This window comes from Salvelinus sp. IW2-2015, linkage group LG11, assembly GCF_002910315.2.
Source record: "Salvelinus sp. IW2-2015 linkage group LG11, ASM291031v2, whole genome shotgun sequence".
Lineage (NCBI taxonomy): Eukaryota > Metazoa > Chordata > Actinopteri > Salmoniformes > Salmonidae > Salvelinus > Salvelinus sp. IW2-2015.
In genome coordinates, this window is record NC_036851.1 from 40571956 (window position 1) to 40582500 (window position 10545).

Sequence of the window (10545 nt, forward strand, 5' to 3'; positions counted from 1 at the left end):
TGTGTGTGTGTGTGTGTGTGTGTGTGTGTGTGTGTGTGTGACAGTAATATTGTATGTGGTTGAATTGGTATTGGTCAGTTGAGGCTGGTGGGGAGGAGAAATGGGGAGGACGGCTCATTGGATCACCAATCCACTCATGTTATGAGGGTTTGTATGAAGTATGTGTGTGGGTATGTGGTTTGTTTGTGAATGCACTTGTGTGCCTGTGCATATAATAAGGTTATTATAGTAAATGGTTATTATAGTAAAACTGAAACGAAAATAAAAACTAAAACTGAAAAATATTAAGAAAAACATTTGAAAAACTAAAACTATACTGAAACTATTAACTTTGACTGCAAAACTAACAAAAACAACAACAACAACAAAAAATAGTAAATTATGTTTATTATTATTATTATTTATTTTTTACTTTGGGCAAAAATGTTATGTTTTTTTTCTTCTGATGGGGCTTTGAAGCCTCTGAATCTGGTGGGTAAATGCTGCCAGTAGATGGCAATGTTTCAAATAGGCCTAGCTTGTTCATCACTATCACTAGCTATCAGTAGCTAAAAGGGAAGAAATTTGAGGGCGAGCGCGGAGTGTGAKCCTGAACCCTAGGTGTGAACAATGGCGGCAGCAAACCCAACACCAGCAGTGGTCGGTCGCAAAAGGCAAAGCCCTGTATGGTTTCATGTGGGTTGTTAACATCTGCCTATGTTACTGCCCAGATCTTCTAGTCTGGATGACCAGATGACAGGTCCAGAATGGCGATCCCCAAACCAGACATCCCCTGGCCATTCCTGTGGTGCTTTGCAGCTTCCAGAAAGCCTACCAAAGGTAAACCACCAGAGGGGGACCGCAACAATGACCCACAACCAGGACAACTCACGGTCATTTTTATGTTGGTTTGCAACTTGCAGGATAATCACAAGATTGAACCCAACAGAGGGGGACTGTCATGACTTTGCCCTGTTTGGTGAAGGTCATAAAACCCATTTTCTCTCTCCACCCCCACTGGTTTATGACCCCCCGATAAATACAGAAACTCTCTCTCTCCACTCTACAGAATGGACTTTTGGAAAGACCTTTGCTACCACAGAGAAAGACTCTACAGGATAGTAACATCAGAAAGTTGAACAATGAGACAATATTTCTGTAATGGAAGGGTCCGTTGGTACTTAAAGAATATGATGTCAGATCAGTCATTGTTTTGGTAGATTGTTACTGATGATAGGACCACTTAATTGTATCTTTGAAAGTCTACACATTCTAGTTATCAGATTTATTTCAAAATCTTGCAAAACATATGTGATTAAACATGAAACTATTTGTGAGAAGATAAAATGTGATTTTAGCTTCTAAATGAGAGAATTGTTTCATAAGTAAACTTATGCTCAATCAGTAACCCCACCCACGGGAGCACAGACATTGGTTAGAAGGATGAAACACGCCCCTTCTCCTCCCCAGTACAAAAGCCCCCGTAACGATCATTAACATTTAGTTCCAGAAATGTGAGGACTGCTGTCCTAATGTTTAGGTGGGCGAATTTCAACGTGGAGGTGACGATCATCACGTTGGAATTGTGAATTTCGACTAGACCAGCCAGAATACAGCACGAGCTGATTATGGCAACTTAGTATGAACTTTGAACTATTATTCACTAAAGAAGAAGTGATACATTCTAGACGTTGAGTTATCAGCTGCAGCTGTAAACGTACGTGGCCTAAGAAAGGACAGACAATCTCCTAAGAACGACAGTGTACTTCAACGTATCTGCTCTACAACACTACGACCAGAAAGATTCTTCAAAGGACAATGGCGATCTCTGCTGGGCAAACCAGTCTTCCATCTTCGACCCATCTTCTCAAGGTCCGATAGAGACCCAATTCCTTTGTCCCTCAGTCTTCCCGCTCTTTCATTCAAACCCAACCCCCTTCCTTTGTGTAACCAGCCATCACATCGGGTTAGTCCACTAGGGACTTTTCATGACATGATTAGTAATCGATGTATGATCTATCCTGTGTATATATATATATATATGTAATTCTGTGTGATTATTTAGCTATTTAGTAAATAAATAATTAAGCCAATTTGTGTATTGCTGATTCAACTTGTTAGCCAGGGTTCGTGCAGAAAACCAAGTACTTTACGACATTGAGAATGAGACTGAATAAGGTGACAATTAACAATTGACTGCTATTGATAAAAAAGATCTTCAGATCTTTAAGAGTTTATTCAGAAGACAGCAGCTCTATAAACACTCTTCTGTGGTGCCCCAGGTTATTAACTTCTTATGGCTGCAGGGGCAGTATTGAGTAGCTTGGATGAAAGGTGCACAGAGGTGCCCAGAGTAAACGGCCTGCTCCTCAGTCATAGTTGCTAATATATGCATATTATTATTAGTATTGGATAGAAAACACTCTGAAGTTTCTAAAACTGTTTGAATTATGTTTGTGATAAACAGAACTCCATATGGCAGGCAAAAACCTGAGAAGTTTCACTTCCTGTTTGGATTTTTTCTAAGGCTGGTAGATTTTCAACCAAGGCTCCATTGAAATTACAGCGAGATATGGATGAGTTTTCACTTCCTACGGCTTCCACTAGATGTCAACAGTCAATAGAACTTTGTCTGATGACTCTACTGTGAAGGGGGAAGGAGACAGGAATGAGTAACCACTGCCATGAGGTGACCACGCTTTCACCACGCGCGTTCACGTGAGAGGCAGCTCCGTTCCATCGCTCAACTGAAGTCAATGTAATCTCCGGTTGGAACGTTATTCAAGATGTATGTAACAACATTCTAAAGATTGATTCAATACATCGTTTGACATGTTTCTACTGACTGTTACGGTACTTTTGACATTTCGTCACGTTTTAGTGAACGCGGCTTTGTGACTTTGAGAATGTTTACCAAACGCGCTAACCAAAGTAGCTAATGGACATAAATAACGGACATTATCGAACAAATCAATCATTTATTGTGGACCTGGGATTCCTGGGAGTGCATTGTGATGAAGATCATCAAAGGCAAGGGAATATTTATCATGTAATTTCTGGTTTCTGTTGACTCCAACATGGCGGCTAATTTGACTCTTGTTCTGAGCTCCGTCTCAGATTATTGCATGGTTTGCTTTTTCCGTAAAGTTTTTATTTTTAAATCTGGCACAGCGGTTGCTTTAAGGAGAGTATATCTAATTCCATGTGTATAACTTGAATTATCATCTACATTTATGATGAGTATTTCTGTTGAAACGATGTGGCTATGCACTATCAATGGATGTTTTTGGAACTAGTGAATGTAACGCGCCAATGTAAACTCAGATTTTTTTATATAAATATGAACTTTATCAAACAAAACATGCATATATTGTGTAACATGAAGTCCTATGAGTGTCATCTGATGAAGATCATCAAAGGTTAGTGATTCAGTTTAGCTATATTTTGCTTTTTGTGACTGCTATCTTTCGCTGGAAAAATGGCTTGGCTTATTGTGGTTTGGTGTGACCTAACATAATCGTTTGTAGGCTTTCGCTGAAAAGCATATTTGAAATCGGACACTTTGGTGGGATTAACAACAAGATTACCTTTAAAATGGTATAAGACACATGTATGTCTGAGGAATTTTAATTATGAGATTTCTGTTTTTTAATTTGGCGCCTGCATTTTCACTGGCTGTTGTCATATCGATCCCGTTACCGGGATTGCAGCCATAAGAAAGTTTAATGAGTTAATTGTTGCATGGTTTAATTCATCACGTAATCAATTAACGTTCGGTAATCGATTTGATAAAATAGTCTGTCATCTCATTTAATCATTCAGAGACACGACAATGGGATTGTTTTGAGTACATTGCTGGAAGGACAAAAACAAGTGTATTGTAGTGTCAGGAGATGGCGCGCGTAGTGTGAACACATATAAAATGAGAAAACCCAATCATCTGAACAGCACACACAAAGAATTTCAGGATAAAGACAAAGTGAGACAGACATTATTTTTTGGGGGGGGGGATCTGGTCAGGGGTATTCGGTCAGGATTCAATTCTGGTATATTAGCAGTTTTAAAGCTAATTTCCTGCAACAAGAACAACAATAAAAAATCCACGTCTGCTACATTTTTTTCTTCCAACAAGAAGGGTGTGAATAGTTTTAACAGTCTGGGTCGCAAGGTTTGTACTATGCTGATAAAAACAATATCATCCGGACCTTTGCCACCTAGGACATTTGTGTGACCGGACCTTCTGAAATAGCACTGGAGTACGACTTCAAGCCTCCCATGCATGGGTATATGGGTATATGACTCAAGCCTCCCATGCATGGGTATATGGGTATATGGCTTCAAGCCTCCCATGCATGGGTATATGGGTATATGACTTCAACCTCCCATGCATGGGTATATGGTATATGGCTTCAAGCTCCCATGCATGGGGATATGGGTATATGGCTTCAAGCCTCCCATGCACTGGCCTACTTTCTGTCCCTGAAATTAAATCATATCAAAACGAAATAGAAATGTTTTTATTAAACTAAAACTGAATAAAAACGAGTAAATCAAGTATGAAAACTGAAAATAATCAGAATTGCAAATAAAAACCTCAAAACTAATTAAAAAATCACAAAAACTAATAACCTTGTCGTACAGTATGTAAACATGTGCATGCATGTGCATCTGGACAGAATGTCGAAGAGTCTTTTTTCATGGTTGTGAGGGAGACACACCACACACACACACACACACACACACACACACACACACACACACACACCACACACACACACACCACACACACACACACACACACACACACACACACACACACACAACACACACATACACACACTCGCAGGAGAACTCATGTCTCTGGGGCATTGATTTGGACAGCCTGTTTTAAGAGAACATTCCAGAGGGGCTGCACACAGAGAGCATATGGTCACATATTACTGTTAGTGTCTTCACCCCACAAGACACATAGTCTGAGCTGAGAGAGAAACACTTTCTGTCATGGAGAGGAACGGCTGGGCTGGTTTGGGCTGGGGAGGACTGTCAGGACAGAAGCAGACTTCTAATACATATGTAACTTTGGCACATTTTTCTCCAGAACAACATACAGTAAAGAAGTGTAGAGTAAACTTTTTCATTATGCGGATGTGGGATTCGAAGCCACAGGAATCAAACCTATCACCTTAACGTTCCTACTGTAGCGCAATTTTCCTAGCCACTGAACCATACATGACCACAGGGGGGGGGGCAGGGGGGGGCATCAAGACAAAATGGTGGAGGAGACAAGATTGAGGAAGACTGAATTGAACCTTATAGAGGTAATGCCAGTTATATCAGGTCACAGTTTTCCGCAGTGTTATTTATTGGTGTGTGTTATGCAGTGACTTTCACAGGTTAGCCAGCCTACATACTGTAGGTCAATAGAGGTTGCTGTGCCTGTTTCATCATGGGGGTCAAAAGTGAGAGGTCAGTCAGCACTCACAACAATAAACACAACAATGTATTCGTGTCAGACCTAGGTTGAAATACTATTTCAAATCTTTCAAATTTGCTTTAGCCTGCCTGGAGTGCCAGATGGACGGGGTTTGTACTCCTTGTAACTATTCTATTCCATTGTGTCAGGCAAGCCCAATCAAGCCCAGATAAAGTACTTGAAATTATCTCAAATAGTATTTGAACCCAGGTCTGGTCGGTGTTGTTGTGGGGTCAAAGGTGAAGGGTCAGATAGCAGTAACTCACTGGGCACTCCTGAGACCAGGCGTAGGGGTCGCAGTACACGGAAGGCTCGGAGGGCTTTGACGTCGAAGCCGCCCGACTTTCCCCCGTGGCCGTGCGCGGAGGGGTGGAGTGCTGCCGCCGCCGCCGCCGCAGCCGCACCCGCCTCTGCCTCCTCCTTCGTCTCTACAGAGTCTTTGGTCAAAAGCTCCAGGACAACACTGAACAGTCTGCAGAGAAACACCAGAGGAAACGTGTTACAGAAAACACATCAGAAAGAGAATGTTACAGGTAAAAAGCTCTAGAACAACACTGAACAGTCTGTATAGAATTACAGCAGAAAGAATGAGAATACGTTACAGGATTGGAGCTTTTGATTAAGGGCCCGAATCCATAAAGAGTCTCAGAGTAGGATCTAGGATCAGGTTCCCCCGGTTTATGCAATCTTATTCCTTATGATCTGAAAGGCAAAACTCATCCTAGACTTTGCGGCAGGTAGCCTAGTGGTTAGAGTGTTGGACCAGTAACCGAAAGGTTGCTAGATCAGCCCCGAGCTGACAAGGTAAAAATCTGTCGTTCTGCCCCTGAACAAGGCAGTTAACTCACTGTTTCTAGGCTCTCATTGTAAATAAGAATTTGTTCTAACTGACTTGCCTAGATAAATAAAGGTAAAACAAATACAAAATAAACTAGCAGTCCTACTCTGAGATGCTTTATAAATACAGGCCCAGACCAATACACTAGAGATGCATACAGTTGGGCTGGTTAAAAAGTTCTGCTAGAAGTGGATGTAACTGCAACGTCTGGAGAAAAATGTTGAAATATTTCAGATTTCAAAGTTGACATATTATTGGGAAGGTGTGCTGTGGGATTATTTAAGGTACTCTTTACTCTTTTTTGTTGTTGTATTTTTTTAAACTATTTTATATTCTTCCAGATACTCTTTACACTTCAGATCAAATGTTATTACACTGTTATTGTTAGATGATTGCAGACCAACTTGCTGCTAAGCACAGTTTGTCACATTAACAATTTACCAATGCTGCAGCACAGGCATTTTGAAAAGTCACTTGTTTATGATACACCTGTACTGTAAGCTGCATGTATAGACAGCAGTCAAATATATCCACTATACATAGGTATCTACTGATACAGCAAATCACCATATGACTTTTAAGCTTCACACTGAATATAATATCTGTTTGTAAGATTGCAGTAACAAATGAATAAGAAGAACACAAGCTGAAAAATATAGCACAAATATATTGAACCCATGTACAAACTACATAGACAACAAAGACACAGCTCATTAAAACATGAATAAATCAACAAACATACACACACACACAACAATACCAGGTGAAAATACAATGCAATACTGTAGTGTATGGGCTGAGTGAATAGTGAACATCCTATAGCAAAAAAAGAGTCCGCTTAATTCTAGTCAGTTAACCTGTCCTCACCTAGCCAATAGGAGAAATTATCCCAGCACATCACGTCAAAGCTGGGCAGCAGAAGGCACTAAATGGGCTGAATGGAGCTGCCAATTGAGGCCTGGAGGGCCATAGAGGGTCATACTTCAGGGCTACAATCACAGACTGCTACAGCAGCTGTAGCTAACCGATGTTGGACTGAATCAGAGTGGAAAAATTAACTGAGGTGTTTGATGTGTCACTCATCTGTTCACATGAATAGAATACCATCAGAATAGAATAAAATACCAAAATAGAATATCATCAGAATAGAATAGAATACCAAAATAGAATATCATCAGAATAGAATAGAATACCAAAATAGAATATCATCAGAATAGAATAGAATACCAAAATAGAATACCATCAGAATAGAATAAAATACCAAAATAGAATACCATCAGAATATAATAAAATACCAAAATAGAATACCATCAGAATAGAACAGAATACCAAAATAGAATACCATCAGAATAGAATAGAATACCAAATTATACAACAGGTGGGTCCTGAATGCTGATTGGTTAAAAGCGCATTCCACAAGGCTAAATCTATGACGTTAAAATGCCTATTTACTCTGTTCCATCTGACTGAGCAATCCACTGTCTCATCAACCCAGCCAAGCAATTTATAAACTTGATCTCCACTATAAAAGCATCTAGACATTATCTCACATTTCTTTTAGACTAACATTTAGTTTTCAACAGCGGAGATTTGTATAAACCTTGCTGTCTGTCTCACCGACATTTGCAACATTGTTTCAATATTCAAATTCTATCTCCAGCTGTCCCATACTAATGAACGTGTCGGGGTCGGGACGGGAGCGAGAGAGAGGCAGGCAGCGATTCTCAGCCAGTCGAAATCATGAATCAGCTGGCATAATTTTTTATAGATATATACAAAGAAATGTCATTTGAAAAAAGGTGAAACAAAGCAAAGTGCAGCTAGTTTGCAGTATTTCCAGCTTCAGTTTGAAGTGATTGTGTTAGCTGTGTTGTTGGTTAGCTCCTTTGAACAACAGTATCCTGACGAGAGAGCACATGTTCTATGCCAAGCGAAATCAAGCCTCATTAACTCATTGTTATGGATGTATCCAAATAAATGTCACTAGAAAACAGCTTAAACAAATGCAGCTACTGTTGTTATTCTGGCTGCACTGTTTGACGTGACTAAGTTAGCCATAGTTGGCTAGCTAGCAAGCAAGGGATTAGAACATTGCCAGCCAGTATGGCAATGGAACATTTAGAACGAAAGACTGGGCCGCGTCCATAAATACAGAACAAAAAGACTGAACGACTGGGTCGCTTCTCTGGCAATCAAACCAATAGAACGAACAACCAGCCGGCTTGGGTAGCAACCCTAGATTTGTTTTGGGATTATACCTTGTGGAAGGATGAAATAATATGAATAGATTAATCAAAATAACGTTTCTAATTCAAATATGTCAATCATTATTTGAATATGTTGGTAACCAGTTGTATAAAAGTGATAATGCCCGAGAAGACGGTGTTTGGAGGATATATTGGCACAGCTTCTCTGGCATTATCACTTAAATAGAATACCATTTGAATAGAATAGAATACCAAAATAGAATACCATCAGAATAGAATAGAATACCAAAATAGAATACCATCAGAATAGAATAGAATACCAAAATAGAATACCATTCAGATAGAATAGCCAAATAGAATACCACTCAGAATAGAATAGAATAATAATACCAAAATAGAATACCATCAGAATAGAATAACGAAAATAGAATACCATCAGAATAGAATAGAATACCAAAATAGAATACCATCAAATAGAATAGATACCATCAGAAAGAATAGAATACAAAATAGAACACCATTAGAGTAAAATAGAATAGAATACCAAAATAGGAATACCATTAGCATAGATTATAGAATACCAAATAGAACACCATTAGAGTAAAATAGAATAGAATACCAAAACAGTAATACCATTAGATAGAAGAATAGAATACCAAAATAGAAATACTCAGATAGATAGAATACCAAAATAGAACACCATTAGAGTAAAATAGAATAGAATACCAAAATAGAATACCATTAGAATAGAATAGAATACCAAAATAGAATACCATCAGAATACAATACAATACCAAACTAGAATACCACTTTTATTATATACTGTATATTTACATTCTTGTAGAGTGCTTTTGGCCTTTTTTTAGAATTTAAGATTCTAAATGCTAATAATCATGTCAGATCCCAATGAAGCAATCTTACCATTTGATCTGACATCACATAGTTTGTGCGGTCCTTTGACCTGTGTGCAGTACTTCAAAGTGTCCAATTCAGTTGTGGGGATACTATACTTGTTTATTGACAGGATTTATCTCAGAGTGGCATTTCTATTATGATTTGGTAGCATGTGCATGTATTCTGTAGTCAGTCAGCCAGCCAGTCAGTCAGTCAGTCATCCTAGCAGGATGCATCGCTCTGCATCTGACTGCATGACAGATCAACCCTGCATGCCGCTTACAGACATAGATTTGACCTAGCTACCTACTGGACTGTGTTTGTATTGGAGGGAGGGAGGGAGGGAGGGAGATAGAGGAGGAGAGGGAGAGGAGGGTGGGACAGAGAGGAAGAGAAAAATGTAGAGGTATAGAAGAGAGAAAGAGGGAGAGGGAGAGAAAGATAAATAGGGAATGAAAGAGGAGAGAGTATGGAGTTAGAGAGGAGGGAGAGAGAGAGGAAGAGAGGGTGGGCGAGAGAAGGAGGGAGCGATGAGATGGAATATGGGGTGAGATGGTGAGTCACTCCAGTGGTGGTAAAGCTGTGATTTATCCTCCATGTCTTTTCTAGGTCATACTGTATATTGTAGTTGGATGAGAGTCTCTCTTAGGACTGGGCCACTGACTGTGGATATGTTCCAAATGGCACCCTATTCCCTATATAATAAGTGCACTACTTTTGACAAGGGTGCTGGTCAAAAGTAGTGAACTATATAGAGAATAAGGTGCTATTTGGGACGCATACTGACTGGAGAGGATGGAGGCTTAAAGAAGTCCAACTCAACCACTGTCACAAACAAGCACAAAGTCAGGCTGAAAGATACTGTACACAGCAAACCATTGCGTTCAAACGAGGAACTGCAGTTCAAATACGAACCCCAAACTGAAACACAAAAAAGGCCTGGACACATCACAAGCAGGAAAAACGTGTTATGGTAAAAACTATCCACGTTCTGCTCATCAGATGAATTCCATGTGGCATTGAATGAGCGGCTGGAGAGTAAGGAATCTTGGAGATACTTACCCAACAACGACGATGACAAAATCCAGCATGTTCCATCCGTTTCTCACATATGCGTTCTGGTGCGCCACTAAACCGTAGGCGATAATCTTCAG

The 10545-nt window shown here is 39.7% G+C and overlaps 1 pseudogene; it reads right to left on the reverse strand.

Moving 5' to 3' along the window:
- The window catches only part of LOC111970724 (voltage-dependent L-type calcium channel subunit alpha-1D-like), a 101239-nt pseudogene that overhangs the window by 78037 nt on the left and 12657 nt on the right, over positions 1 to 10545 (reverse strand).